Here is a 12,945-nt window from a genome sequence, read left to right as displayed (position 1 = left end):
CACTTTTTTCCAGAAGAGGCAGGAACATAGGGTGACCGTCAAGGTCAAGGAAAGGAATACATTGAGATGTGACACAGGGGAAAGGTAGAGGTGGCAAAGGCCAAACAAGAGGCATATGATGACATGTGTAGCAGGTTGGACACTAAAGAAGGAGAAAAGGTTGGCCAGACAGAGGGCTAGAGATGGGAAGGATGTGCAGGAGGTTAGGGTGATTAAGGATAGAAATGGAAATATGTTGACTTGTGCCAGCAGTGTGCTAGCTAGATGGAAAGAATACTTTGAGGAGTTGATGAATGAGGAAAATGAGAGCGAAGGGAGAGTAGAAGAGGCAAGTGTGGTGGACCAGGAAGTGGCAATGATTAGTAAGGGGGAAGTTAAAAAGGCATTAAAGAGGATGCAAAATGGAAAGGCAGTCGGTCCTGATGACATTCCTGTGGAGGTATGGAGGCATCTAGGAGAGGTGGCTGTGGAGTTTTTGACCAGCTTGTTCAATAGAATTCTAGTGCGTGAGAAGATGCCTGAGGAATTGAGGACAAGTGTGCTGGTGCCCATTTTTAAGAACAAGTCTGATGTGCAGAACTGTGGGAACTATAGAGGAATAAAGTTGATGAGCCACACAATGACTTTATGGGAAAGAATAGTGGAGGCTAGACTCGGGACAGAAGTGAGTATTTACGAGCAACAGTATGGTTTCATGCCTAGAAAGAGTACCACAGATGCATTATTTGCCTTGAGGATGTTGATGGAAAAGTACAGAGAAGGTCAGAAGGAGCTACATTGTGTCTTTCTAGAACTCGAGAAAGCCTATGACAGAGTACCCAGAGAGGAACTGTGGTACTGCATGCGGAAGTCTGGAGTGGCAGAGAAGTATGTTAGAATAATACAGGACATATACGAGGGCAGCAGAACAGCGGTGAGGTGTGCTGTAGGTGTGACAGAAGAGTCTCTGCTAGGTTGAAGGGCAAAGTTTATAAAACAGTGGTGAGGCCAGCCATGATGTATGGATTAGAGAGACCACAGGAAGCAGAGCTGGAGGTAGCGGAAATGAAGATGTTGAGGTTCGCTCTCGAAGTGACCAGGTTGAATAAAATTAGAAATGAGCTCATCAGAGGGACAGCCAAGGTTCGATGTTTTGGAGACAAAGTTAGAGAGAGCAGACTTCGATGGTTTGGACACGTCCAGAGGAGAAATAGTGACTATATTGGTTGGATGATGAGGATGGAGCTGCCAGGCAAGAGAGCGAGAGGAAGACCAAAGAGACGGCTGATGGATGTTGTGAGGGAAGACATGATGGCAGTTGGTGTTCGAGAGGAGGATGCAGGCGATAGGCTGACATGGAAAAGGATGACGCGCTATGGCGACCCCTAAAGGGACAAGCCGAAAGGAAAAGAAGAAGAAGAAGGGCTTTGATCTTTCCAATATTTTGCACTTGAAAAAAATAATTAATAATTTTGGAAAGAATCAGTGTTAGAGACACCAACACGTGTCCCATATGATCTGTCAGTCAGGATTAGTGGTTTTCACTGGTCTCCTACTCCTGGTATGGGAATGTAATCCGAATTCTTTTTGTTTTGGCCTGGTCGTTTTACGAAAAATGGCTTGAAAGTAAGTGAAGATTATTTTTTTTAAGAAAGTTGAAGTGACACCACTATATGGTCGAGAGACCAGGATTCCTGGTTTTCACCCCGGCGGCCCAGGTTTGACTACCGTTTTGGGAATGTTCCTTGAATCGCTTCTGAACTCTACCATTTAGACTTTGTCACCTCGTATGGTAACATTACCTCAGTTCCAGTATTATGGGATGGATCTTCACCCAGGGAGCCAGGTCTGACTCCCAGTATGAGAGCATTTTTTTTTACCCAGCATTCCACCAATTTGGCTGTTCATCCAGAAAACTTACGATTGAGTTTAGGGAAAAAACACAACAAAGGTGTTTCCCAGATGGCTAAGCGGGCAGGATTCTTGGTTTTCACCCATGAGGCCTGGGTTTGACTCTGGGTATGGGAACGTTCCTGAATTCCATCGTTTGGGCTTTGATCATGCAGAAAATTTCTCTTATTTTGTGCTTCGAAAAAGTGGCAGACCAACGTGTCCCATATGACCCGGGTTCGACTCCCATTTGGACTTTGATTAACACTTGGTAGGGCAACATTCCCTTAATTCTGGTAGTGTGACATGGATATTAATCCCAGTGTGACTCCCATTATGAGAGATATTTTTTACCCTGCATTCCACCAATTTAGCTTTAACATTCATCAGCAAAAATAAAATAAAATAAAAATAAGCGCTTGGTGAAACGTTCAATATTTTGGGAAAAAAACAAAACAAAACAAAGGAGTCGCCCGTATGGGCAAGTGGTCAGGATTTGTGGTTTTCATCCAGGTCTCCTGGGTTTGACACCCAGTATGGGAATGTTCCCTGAATTCCACCGTTTGGGCTTTGATCTTGATGCAGAAAATTTCAAATATTTTGCAATTGGAAAAAAAAAACTCAGAAAGAATAAGTGGTAACAATAATTTGAACTCACACCACGATGTGTCTCATATGGTTTTTACCCAAGTGGCCCGGGTTTGACTCCCAGTATGGGAATGTTCCTTGAATATCTTTTATCAGAATTAAAAAAAAAAATAAGTTGAAATATCATCGTGTCCCATATGGTCTCGCGGTCAGGATTCTGGTTTCACCCTGGACGGCTCGGTTCAATTCCCAGTATGGGAATGATCCAAAAGCTAGTTTATTTTTAGCCTTGTCACGTGTCTTGTTGTGCAGTACTGTAACTATCTGAAGACCAATAAAGTTTTTTCAATCTTGTCGGTGAAAAAACACGTCGTCGGTGTGGGACTATTTTGCATTGTCTCAGACAAACCACACGTAAGTTATTTGCAATCTGTGCACAACTGAAATACGTCGTGCGGAATGTCATTTAAATGCTTCAACACAACAAATTTGTTCGAGCACCTGAAGAATGTACACGGGGACCATGCCGTGTTCAAGCAACGCAGCGTGGGGAGGGTGGGGGGCGTAGTCAAATAGACTCAAACTCTGGACAAAACCCTTCCATATAGACGGGACAGTGAGAATGTTAGAGTAAGCATGTCATTAACAGTATTTATTAAATAATTTAATTGCAATAAAGTAATTTAATTACAGTTAGTTAGCACCCATTGTTTCTGTCCTGTAATGTTGATTTGACCTAAACTTATGTCAGTGGCCAATCCTTGAATGCCCCCTAGAGTTCATTGGTGTTTTAACTTTTGTCGAAAATACAAGAGAATAATTTGAGCTGGGACGGCTCCAGCACGCCTGCAACCCTTGTGAAGATAAGCTGTACAGAAAATGGATGGATGAATGGATGAATGGATACAGTATAGAAGACACAAGTATATACAAGTCATGTAAATAGACACATTGCTCCATCTTGTGATCAGATCGAAACTTTCAGATTTGAAACTTTCACACGGAATTTGAAGATGGCATATATTTATAATTTTTGCAAAACATACCAGGTTTCAACATGTCAGGATGGCTGAGTGGTCTAAGGCGCCAGACTCAAGATTCAGCCCCTTCTGAATGGGGTTTCTGGTCTCCGAATGGAGGCGTGGGTTCAAATCCCACTCCTGACATGATTTTAAATGCTTTCATTTTGACAATTTGAATGCAAATGTACAGAAATCCATCCATCCATCCATTTTCCGAGCCGCTTCTCCTCACTAGGTTCACACTAACCAGTCGGCCACCGTGCCGCTAAAATGAAATTGTTTGTGAAATATGGACCATGAGGACCCATACTTACTTAAAGCAATGCATACATTTTGTCCAATGTTTTAGTGATGTCAATATCAAATAAGTGAATGATTGATTGAAATAAGACTTTTGGTGGTGAACTATAAAGTGTATTTGTAATCCTTATTAAAATACATTCATTTAAACAGTGACGGTGACTGAACTTGCCTGTATATCGAATCCATTTCCCCCATTAAAAAGAATGGAAATGTCTTGAATCCATTGGAAACCCTCCAAAAACAAAATGCTCTAACGTAAAGCAAGAAATGGACGTGCTTGCTTGTGGACTCTTGGGATTTTTTTTGTCAAAAAAGGACATTTGAAAGCATTGTTCTATGATTGCTTTGTAATTCTGATTGTCTTTGAATTGAATTTTGATATTGTTGTGAACTTTAAAGGGACATTTGTATGGTCGATTTGAAGTGTCGCTACAGATTTCGCAATGTGATTTTGGTTAATTTCATAAACCTACAATTGCGCTTGAACCAGAAAATTAAGCATATATATATATATATATATATATATATATATATATATATATATAATATTATATTAGATACATGTATATATATTATATATATAATTTTATATGATTTATTATTATTAAACAACATTATTATTATTATTATTATTAGTTTTTCTTTTTTCAGAAAGGAAGCGCCATGATCCTCTACATCAGGGATGGGCAAACGTTTTGACTCAGGGGCCACATTGACTTTTAAAATTTGACAGGCGGGCCAAGACAGGACCAGATGCTTACATATAAAAAATAAACAACAAAAAAAGGCATTGTCGTGGTAATACTTAGATTTACTTTTAATTGGAACAGTGTTGTTTTGTTGATCACCTTTTTTTTGCCAGTGCATCAAAGTCTGCTGTTTGTTTTGTTGTGGCAATTCTCAGAACGCATCTGAGGTGTTCATCACTCAGCTGGGATCTGTAAGATGTTTTGTTGATGTTCATCACACTAAAAGTCTGTTCACACACATATGTAGAGCCAAAAACCACCAGCATCCTCTGTGCCATCTTCTGGATTTTTGGAAATGTGTTTGCGCTTCATGAAGCATAAAACTCATCTTTCAACTTCTCTTTTAAGACAGTATCAGATTGGAGATCAATCAGTTCCATCTGCAGACCCCGTGGCGCTGTTACACTGGTCTTGTGTGACTGAATCTTGGATGGCAGTTTGTCAGATAAAGTTGTTTTGCTGAGCCTGCAAGCTTGATTTTAACCGCTGAGCCGTAGCCATCAGTTCCTGCGTTGATTGGCTGTTAGCATAATGAGCATGCTTGGTAGAAAAGTGACGGCTGATGTTATATTCCTCTAAAACCGGAATGCTTTCTTAACAAATTAGACATACAGCCTTTGACTGGACTTCAGTGAAAAAGTATTTAGTAGTCCATTCTATATTGAACACATGGCACTCAGTCGACTTCCTTTCTTTGGCCCACTCATGGTTGAAGAAGGGTTCAGAACAGTAGCAGAGTAAAAACAGACCAGCCAAAGTCAAGTCAATGTATCACTGTACCTACTGCACTACCTGGTGGAACTACTCGGCATTAGAGGACAAGGTCAAAGGCACGTCCACGTCAACATGGTGGACATCTTGGATGCCGCCATCAACGGAAGTGAGTCGGTCGAGTCCACTCATTATGCCAGTCCATCATCATCATCCGCCATATTTCCTTTGTATCACAAATGCAATCAAGCGGGCAGCATGTGTGTGTCAATTAGCGTGAAGGTGAAGCAGACGTGGATCTCATCTTTAGATCGCCTTTGTTCAGCTGCATCATCATCGAGGTCAGGATGTCGCTCAACGTCCACATTTAGCTTCAGACGGGTTCAGCAGCCTGATGGACACTTGTTGTTTCTCGGCTTCAGTGTGTGAATGCTCAGAGAGCAACACTCACTCTCACACTTTCCAGACCGACCTAATTGGTGAAAATCAGCGATATCGACAGACCATATAATAAAAAAAAAGTTTTCACCTCTCACATGCTTTAAGCACATTTAAACTTATCTTAACTTAAAACACACTTTCGCTCACATAGTTTCCCAAATAAGATGTAAAGCGTGCTTGCTTCAAGCTGTTTATTTGAAAAGTAAAACGTAATTGTTATTGCGAATTATTTGCAATGCCTCTTTTGACAAGGCCGACAGCCCCAGCCAGAGAATCCCCACTTTCACAGATTCATTCAGGGAAGCTTACAGAGTGAGCGAGTGAGGAAAAGGGGGGTCACTAACAATACCAAAGGTCACACACACTACAAAATAAAAAGGCACATTGGTTAAAATATACAGCAACCTAAACATGCAAATGAGACAAAGAGGAGAGACCCTAAATAAAAAAAATAAACGCGCGTGCCCACTGATCCACAAGCACACCTTCAACAATTCACAAGCAGAATTTAATATTTACAAATGATATGTAAATATTCATCATCCTCACATATCATGATAAAGGCACACACAACAACATAACTTTTTTTTTGACAAAAACGTGTAAATTGTAGATATATTTGTGGTTTTTGAAAAACCTGTGTAAATCATGAATATATTTGTGGAAAGAATTTTGAGACAAATCTCTCCCCATAGTTAATCATGGCAGATGAAAAAATATTGTTTCCACCCAGTTTCAAACCAGGGACCTTTCACGTGTGAGGCAAACATGATAACCACAACACTATGGAAACTGCTGTGTCATACTCTCCAGACCGGCCCAGCAGGGGAGCTGCCAGCCGGCAATTTTCATGTAACCCGAAAAAAACTGCATTTGACGTTTTGGACCGTAAATCATGGCGTAATCAATCACCTGAAAACCCTGAAACAAAAAACAGAGACAAGGACAAAAGGAACAAAGTAACGATTACCAGCTACCATCCTGCAGACCTCAACCTCCACCGTCAGGCCCGGAACGAAGGAGAATCATTTCAAAATAAAATTGCTTCCATTTCCAGTTTCAGCGTTATAGTCCTTAATGTACAGCACTGCATACTTCATTTATACACTTCTTTCATTCCTGGGTTAAGCATGTTATTCTTTTATGTATAATTCACTGAATACTTTATTTAAAAGTTGAAACCTGGTAGATGAACTCTTCAGGATGAAACATATTTCAAGAAAAGAAATTCTGATGTTGATATAAAAACGAATAACAGGCGCATCAAGATCAGAGTTCACCATCATCCCATATCGGTTAATTAGCAACAGAAAGCTCTGCGATTCCTCATTAAGTTTAATATACTTTGATAATTTTCAGATTTACTTTTCGACTGTGCAGCATTCTTAGCAGAAATGTTTGTTTTGCATTTCAGCAATGAGACACACAAATAACATAATTTAATGAAAAGTCCTCTCTTCTCTCTGGTGCATCATAGAACAGTATGTGAACTTACTTTCTTCTTGGTATTTACTTACCTTTTGAAACTTAAATTTAGAAGTGATGGGTCCAATTTTTCAATTTCCTCAGCAACTACGAAAGAACGTGTTGAACACAAGCATCTTTTGCCACTCAGTCCGAGTGGCACCTCAATGAGGTCGCGCGTTCCAGTGGGAATGTGACATCAGTGCATACCCTCGATACTAACGAGGAGTCCCTTGTACTGCATTCACCGAGTGTCGAGCGCGTCAATTCACCATGGCCGCACCAACCCCGGTTCAAATCTGGGTCATGGCAGGAACGAATCCCAGAAATAACTTTCTTTAGTGCTGCTGTTTGCTTTGCGTGGGACAGTGAAAATAATCCACAAGGGCTTTCAGAGGGCCCAAAACCATTGTGGGCTAGTGGCGCAATGGATAACGCGTCTGACTACAGATCAGAAAATTCTAGGTTCAACTCCTGGTTAGCTTGTTCACAGTTTTGCATGTGCTATTAAACCCAATTCAGAACAGTATTTGTTACGTTCACCTTAAACATTTGTGTTACACTAACTCATGCAACACTGTCAACATGGTCAGGTCATTCCATTCCAGCATCTAACATAATGGATACCCCTAAAGTTAATAACTAATGATAAAGGTTCAATAACATATAAGTTATTGTGTTATAATTAACATATAATAATACATAACACGTCATAAATGTTGTGATCGTCGTATGAAAAAGTGTGCAAGAAGGACAGCAGACTACGAGGAGGAACTTTGTGGACCAAAAGAGGAGAAGGAGAACTTTTGTGTCTTGTAGGCTGTTTTTTTTTTTTTTATCTTACTGTCGACAATTTCCTTTCACTCTTAGAAGTTGAAAAAACCTGTAATTTCTCTTTGTTACTTTGTCAAAAATAATTACATTTTTCAAATTCTATGGCTGATCGACATGTTAAAAAAAAACATAAAAAGGGAGCAGTAAAGTCATCGACTGTTGAGGTCTCGATTGAGATATTTCGGGTCTTAAGGGAACATCTAAAAAAAAATAATCTTGAAGTCGTTATTAGTTATAGTTTTTTTGTCATTCATTGCGGAAAGTAAGACCCCTAATGATGACGACAAACAATGGACTTCGTTTTCCCTTGCCCGGACGTGGGCCACCGGGGCCCCCCACTGGAGCCAGGCCTTGTGGTGGGGCTCGAAGGCGAGCGCCTGGTGGCCGGGCCTGCACCCATGGGGCCTGGCCGGGCACAGCCCGAAAAGGTAACGTGGGTGCCCCTTCCCATGGGCTCACCACCTGTGGGAAGGGCCATAGGGGTCGGTTGCAGTGTGAGCTGGGCGGTGGCCGAAGGCGGGGACCTTGGCGATCCGATCCCCTGGCTACAGAAGCTGGCTCTAGGGACGTGGAATGTCACCTCTCTGGCAGGGAAGGAGCCCGAGCTGGTGTGTGAGGTCGAGAAGTTCCGACTCGATATAGTCGGACTCGCCTCCACACACACCTTGGGCTCTGGTACCAGTCCTCTCGAGAGGGGTTGGACTCTCTTCCACTCTGGAGTTGCCCATGGTGAGAGGCGCCGAGCAGGTGTGGGTATACTTATTGCCCCCCGGCTCGGCGCCTGTACGTTGGGGTTCACCCCGGTGGACGAGAGGGTAGCCTCCCTCCGCCTTCGGGTGGGGGCACGGGTCCTGACTGTTGTTTGTGCCTATGCACCAAACAGCAGTTCAGAGTACCCACCCTTTTTGGAGTCCTTGGAGGGGGTGCTGGAGAGCGCTTCCGCTGGGGACTCCATTGTTCTGTTGGGGGACTTCAATGCTCACGTGGGCAATGACAGTGAGACCTGGAAGGGCGTGATTGGGAGGAACGGCCCCCCCGATCAGAACCCGAGCGGTGTTCTGTTATTGGACTTCTGTGCTCGTCACGGATTGTCCATAACGAACACCATGTTCAAGCATAAGGGTGTCCACACGTGCACTTGGCACCAGGACACCCTAGGTCGCAGTTCGATGATCGACTTTGTGGTCGTGTCATCGGACTTGCGGCCGCATGTCTTGGACACTCGGGTGAAGAGAGGGGCGGAGCTGTCAACTGATCACCACCTGGTGGTGACTTGGCTCCGATGGTGGGGGAAGATGCCGGTCCGACGTGGCAGGCCCAAACGTATTGTGAGGGTCTGCTGGGAACGTCTGGCAGAATCCCCTGTCAGAAGGAGTTACAACTCCCACCTCCGACAGAACTTTGCTCATGTTTCGGGGGAGGCGGGGGACATAGAGTCCGAGTGGACCATGTTCCGCGCCTCCATTGCTGAGGCGGCCGACCGGAGCTGTGGCCGTAAGGTGGTCGGTGCCTGTCGTGGCGGCAATCCCCGAACCTGTTGGTGGACACCAACGGTGAGGGATGCCATCAAGCTGAAGAAGGAGTCCTATCGGGCCTTTTTGGCCTGTGGGACTCCTGAGGCAGCTGATGGGTACCGGCTGGCCAAGCGGAATGCAGCTCTGGTGGTCGCTGAAGCAAAAACCCGGGCATGGGAGGAGTTCGGTGAGGCCATGGAGAAAGACTTCCGGACGGCTTCGAGGAAATTCTGGTCCACCATCCGACGTCTCAGGAGAGGAAAGCAGTACACCACCAACACTGTGTATAGTGGGGATGGGGCGCTGCTGACCTCGACTCGGGACGTTGTGAGTCGGTGGGGAGAATACTTCGAAGACCTCCTCAATTCCACCGACACGCCTTCCCATGGGGAAGCAGAGTGTGGGTTCACTGAGGCGGGCTCTCCTATCTCTGGGTTTGAGGTCACCGACGGTAGTTAAAAAGCTCCTCGGTGGCAGGGCCCCGGGGGTAGATGAGATTCGCCGGAGTTCCTAAAGGCTCTGGATGTTGTGGGGCTGTCCTGGTTGACACGCCTCTGCAACATCGCATGGACATCGGGGACAGTGCCTCTGGATTGGCAGACTGGGGTGGTGGTCCCCTTTTTAAGAAGGGGGACCGGAGGGTGTGTTCCAACTACAGGGGGATCACACTGCTCAGCCTCCCTCGTAAGGTCTATTCAGGGGTGCTGGAGAGGAGGGTCCGTCGGGAAGTCGAATCTCAGATTCAGGAGGAGCAGTGTGGTTTTCGTCCTGGCCGTGGAACAGTGGACCAGCTCTACACCCTCGGCAGGGTCCTCGAGGGTGCATGGGAGTTCGCCCAACCAGTCTACATGTGTTTTGTGGACTTGGAGAAGGCGTTCGACCGTGTCCCTCGGGGAGTCCTGTGGAGAGTGCTTCGGGAGTATGGGGTACCGAACCCCCTGATACGGGCTGTTCGGTCCCTGTACGACCGGAGTCAGAGTTTGGTCCGCATATCCGGCAGTAAGTCGGACTCGTTCCCGGTGAGGGTTGGACTCCGCCAAGGCTGCCCTTTGTCGCCGATTCTGTTCATAACGGACATTATGGACAGAATTTCTAGACGCAGCCGAGGCGTAGAGGGGGTCCGGTTTGGTGGCCTCAGTATTACATCTCTGCTTTTTGCAGATGATGTGGTTCTGTTGGCTTCATCAAGCCGTGACCTCCAACTCTCATTGGAGCAGTTCGCAGCCGAGTGTGAAGCGGCTGGGATGAGAATCAGCACCTCCAAATCTGAGACCATAGTCCTCAGTCGGAAAAGGGTGGCATGCCTTCTCCAGGTCGGGGATGAGATCCTGCCCCAAGTGGAGGAATTCAAGTATCTTGGGGTCTTGTTCACGAGTGAGGGAAGAATGGAACGGGAGATCGACAGGCGGATCGGTGCAGCGTCTGCAGTGATGCGGACTTTGTATCGGTCCGTTGTGGTAAAGAAAGAGCTAAGCCGAAAGGCGAAGCTCTCAATTTACCGGTCGATCTTCGTTCCTACCCTCACCTATGGTCATGAGCTGTGGGTCGTGACCGAAAGAACAAGATCCCGGATACAAGCGGCCGAAATGAGTTTCCTCTGCAGGGTGTCCGGGCTCTCCCTTAGAGATAGGGTGAGAAGCTCGGTCATCCGGGAGGATCTCAGAGTAGAGCCGCTGCTCCTCCGCATTGAGAGGAGCCAGATGAGGTGGCTGGGGCATCTGATTCGGATGCCTCCCGGACGCCTCCCTGGTGAGGTGTTCCGGGCATGTCCCACCGGGAGGAGACCCCGGGGACGACCCAGGACACGCTGGAGAGACTACATCCTTCGCCTGGCCTGGGAACGCCTCGGGATCCCCCCGGAAGAGCTGGATGAAGTGGCTGGGGAGAGGGAAGTCTGGGCGTCCCTGCTGAAGCTACTGCCCCCGCGACCCGACCCGGATAAGTGGTAGAGAATGGATGGATGGATGGATTGCGGAAAGTGAAACCCATGTAAAATAAAGGTATTACAAGCCCTTGTTTTTTGCAAGCTGATGATAATGGCTTACCAATCATGAAAACCCAAACATCATAGTCTCCAAAAATGTTAATATTTATCCAACACAAAATTGTGTCTAGTGAAAATAATGAGTGGCTAATAACTCTGCGAAGCCAGGAGCCGCAGTGGCTGGTGAGCAAAAAGTTCATGTCAAGCCCTGGACCTGATGAAAGAGAATATTCATATTGGCAGGATGTTTAATCTTAAAACAAATGACTTTGGCTCTGATTTGAAATCTATATTCAGTGTACCTTCTTAAAGGCTTCCTTTTAACAGCGTTGAGAATTAGCACTCATGCTAAAACACTTGTAACCATACATCTCCTTTATCCAATGTTTTTGTGATGTTTATTTCAAATAAGCAAATGATTGATTGAAATAGATGGCAAAGAAACGTTTAACTCTTTGAGTAAGATGGAAAACTGCATACCATGTGAACCTGACTAAAACAAACACACATTTCGTAATGTAATATATTATGTAACTATATCACACTGTCCAGTTTCTCGTCTATGTATTTGTATTTGCTTTTATTTTGCTTTATTCTACTATACTGTCTGCTCCAATGTCAGCCTTGGAAATGAGAATCTGTTCTCAATTACCTTGCCTGTACTAAAAATGCCTGAAAGAATTTTCTACACATAATAACACTATTAATCTTGTCCTGCAAGACCTTCCCCGTCTTTCTTCACTTCAAATAACCTTTCCCAACCTTCTTTGGAAGATTTCTCTATGTCGCGGGTCACACAAAACTTATGATTAGAAAAAATTCCTTGTCTCGGACTCACAAATAATTTGGTAACTATCAATGTGCAGAATTTTGTTAAAAAGGTCTCTGCTTACCTTAGTTTATAAGCGTGCTGTTTGTGAGTCCAGGCCAAGTAGGTGATGACCAAAATGAACCTCTCCTATCAGACAAATCACAACGCGGGGTCACAATCTGTTAAGGATGCAATATAATGTCAATGTTCAATAGATCATGGAACCTTCAATCGTCCTTGCATGTTCGTTTTCTTTGTCCAAAAAGAGAGGAAAAAATAAAGACACCAGAGGGCTGAGTCTCAGAGTTCATTCAATCAACTGTACACCAGAGTGCAAGTCCACTGAATGAGACACCTCGTTTACTGAGCTAACTCCTCTTATACACATCAGAAGGTTTCGTTATGACTGTTTGGCAGAAGGTATCTCTGGCCTTGGGTGTTATCACAAAATGGGGGAGTCATATTAAAACCACCATTCCTCTGTAATCTAAACTCCGACATAATTTCAAGGATAATAAAACTTAATCATGTATCACCCTAGTGTTTTGGAAACGAAACAGTGTTTTGTGTGACCCGCGACATAGAGAAATCCTCCAACAAAGGTTGGGAAAGGTTATTTGAAGTGAAGCATCCCTCTGGTTGAAAGACCAGGGAA

At 44.6% G+C, this 12,945-nt stretch overlaps 1 non-coding gene across 1 annotated transcript; it reads left to right on the top strand.

Moving 5' to 3' along the window:
- The first annotated feature begins 3,516 nt into the window (after positions 1–3,516).
- Positions 3,517–3,623, top strand: trnal-caa (transfer RNA leucine (anticodon CAA)). The gene is made up of 2 exons: positions 3,517–3,554; positions 3,578–3,623. It is a non-coding gene; the product is annotated as a tRNA-Leu (tRNA).
- Positions 3,624–12,945: the final 9,322 nt, after the last annotated feature.

This window comes from Phyllopteryx taeniolatus, unplaced genomic scaffold, assembly GCF_024500385.1.
Source record: "Phyllopteryx taeniolatus isolate TA_2022b unplaced genomic scaffold, UOR_Ptae_1.2 contig_46, whole genome shotgun sequence".
NCBI lineage: Eukaryota > Metazoa > Chordata > Actinopteri > Syngnathiformes > Syngnathidae > Phyllopteryx > Phyllopteryx taeniolatus.
Note: the sequence above shows the minus strand (reverse complement) of the source record. Positions and strands in the feature narration are given on the sequence as shown.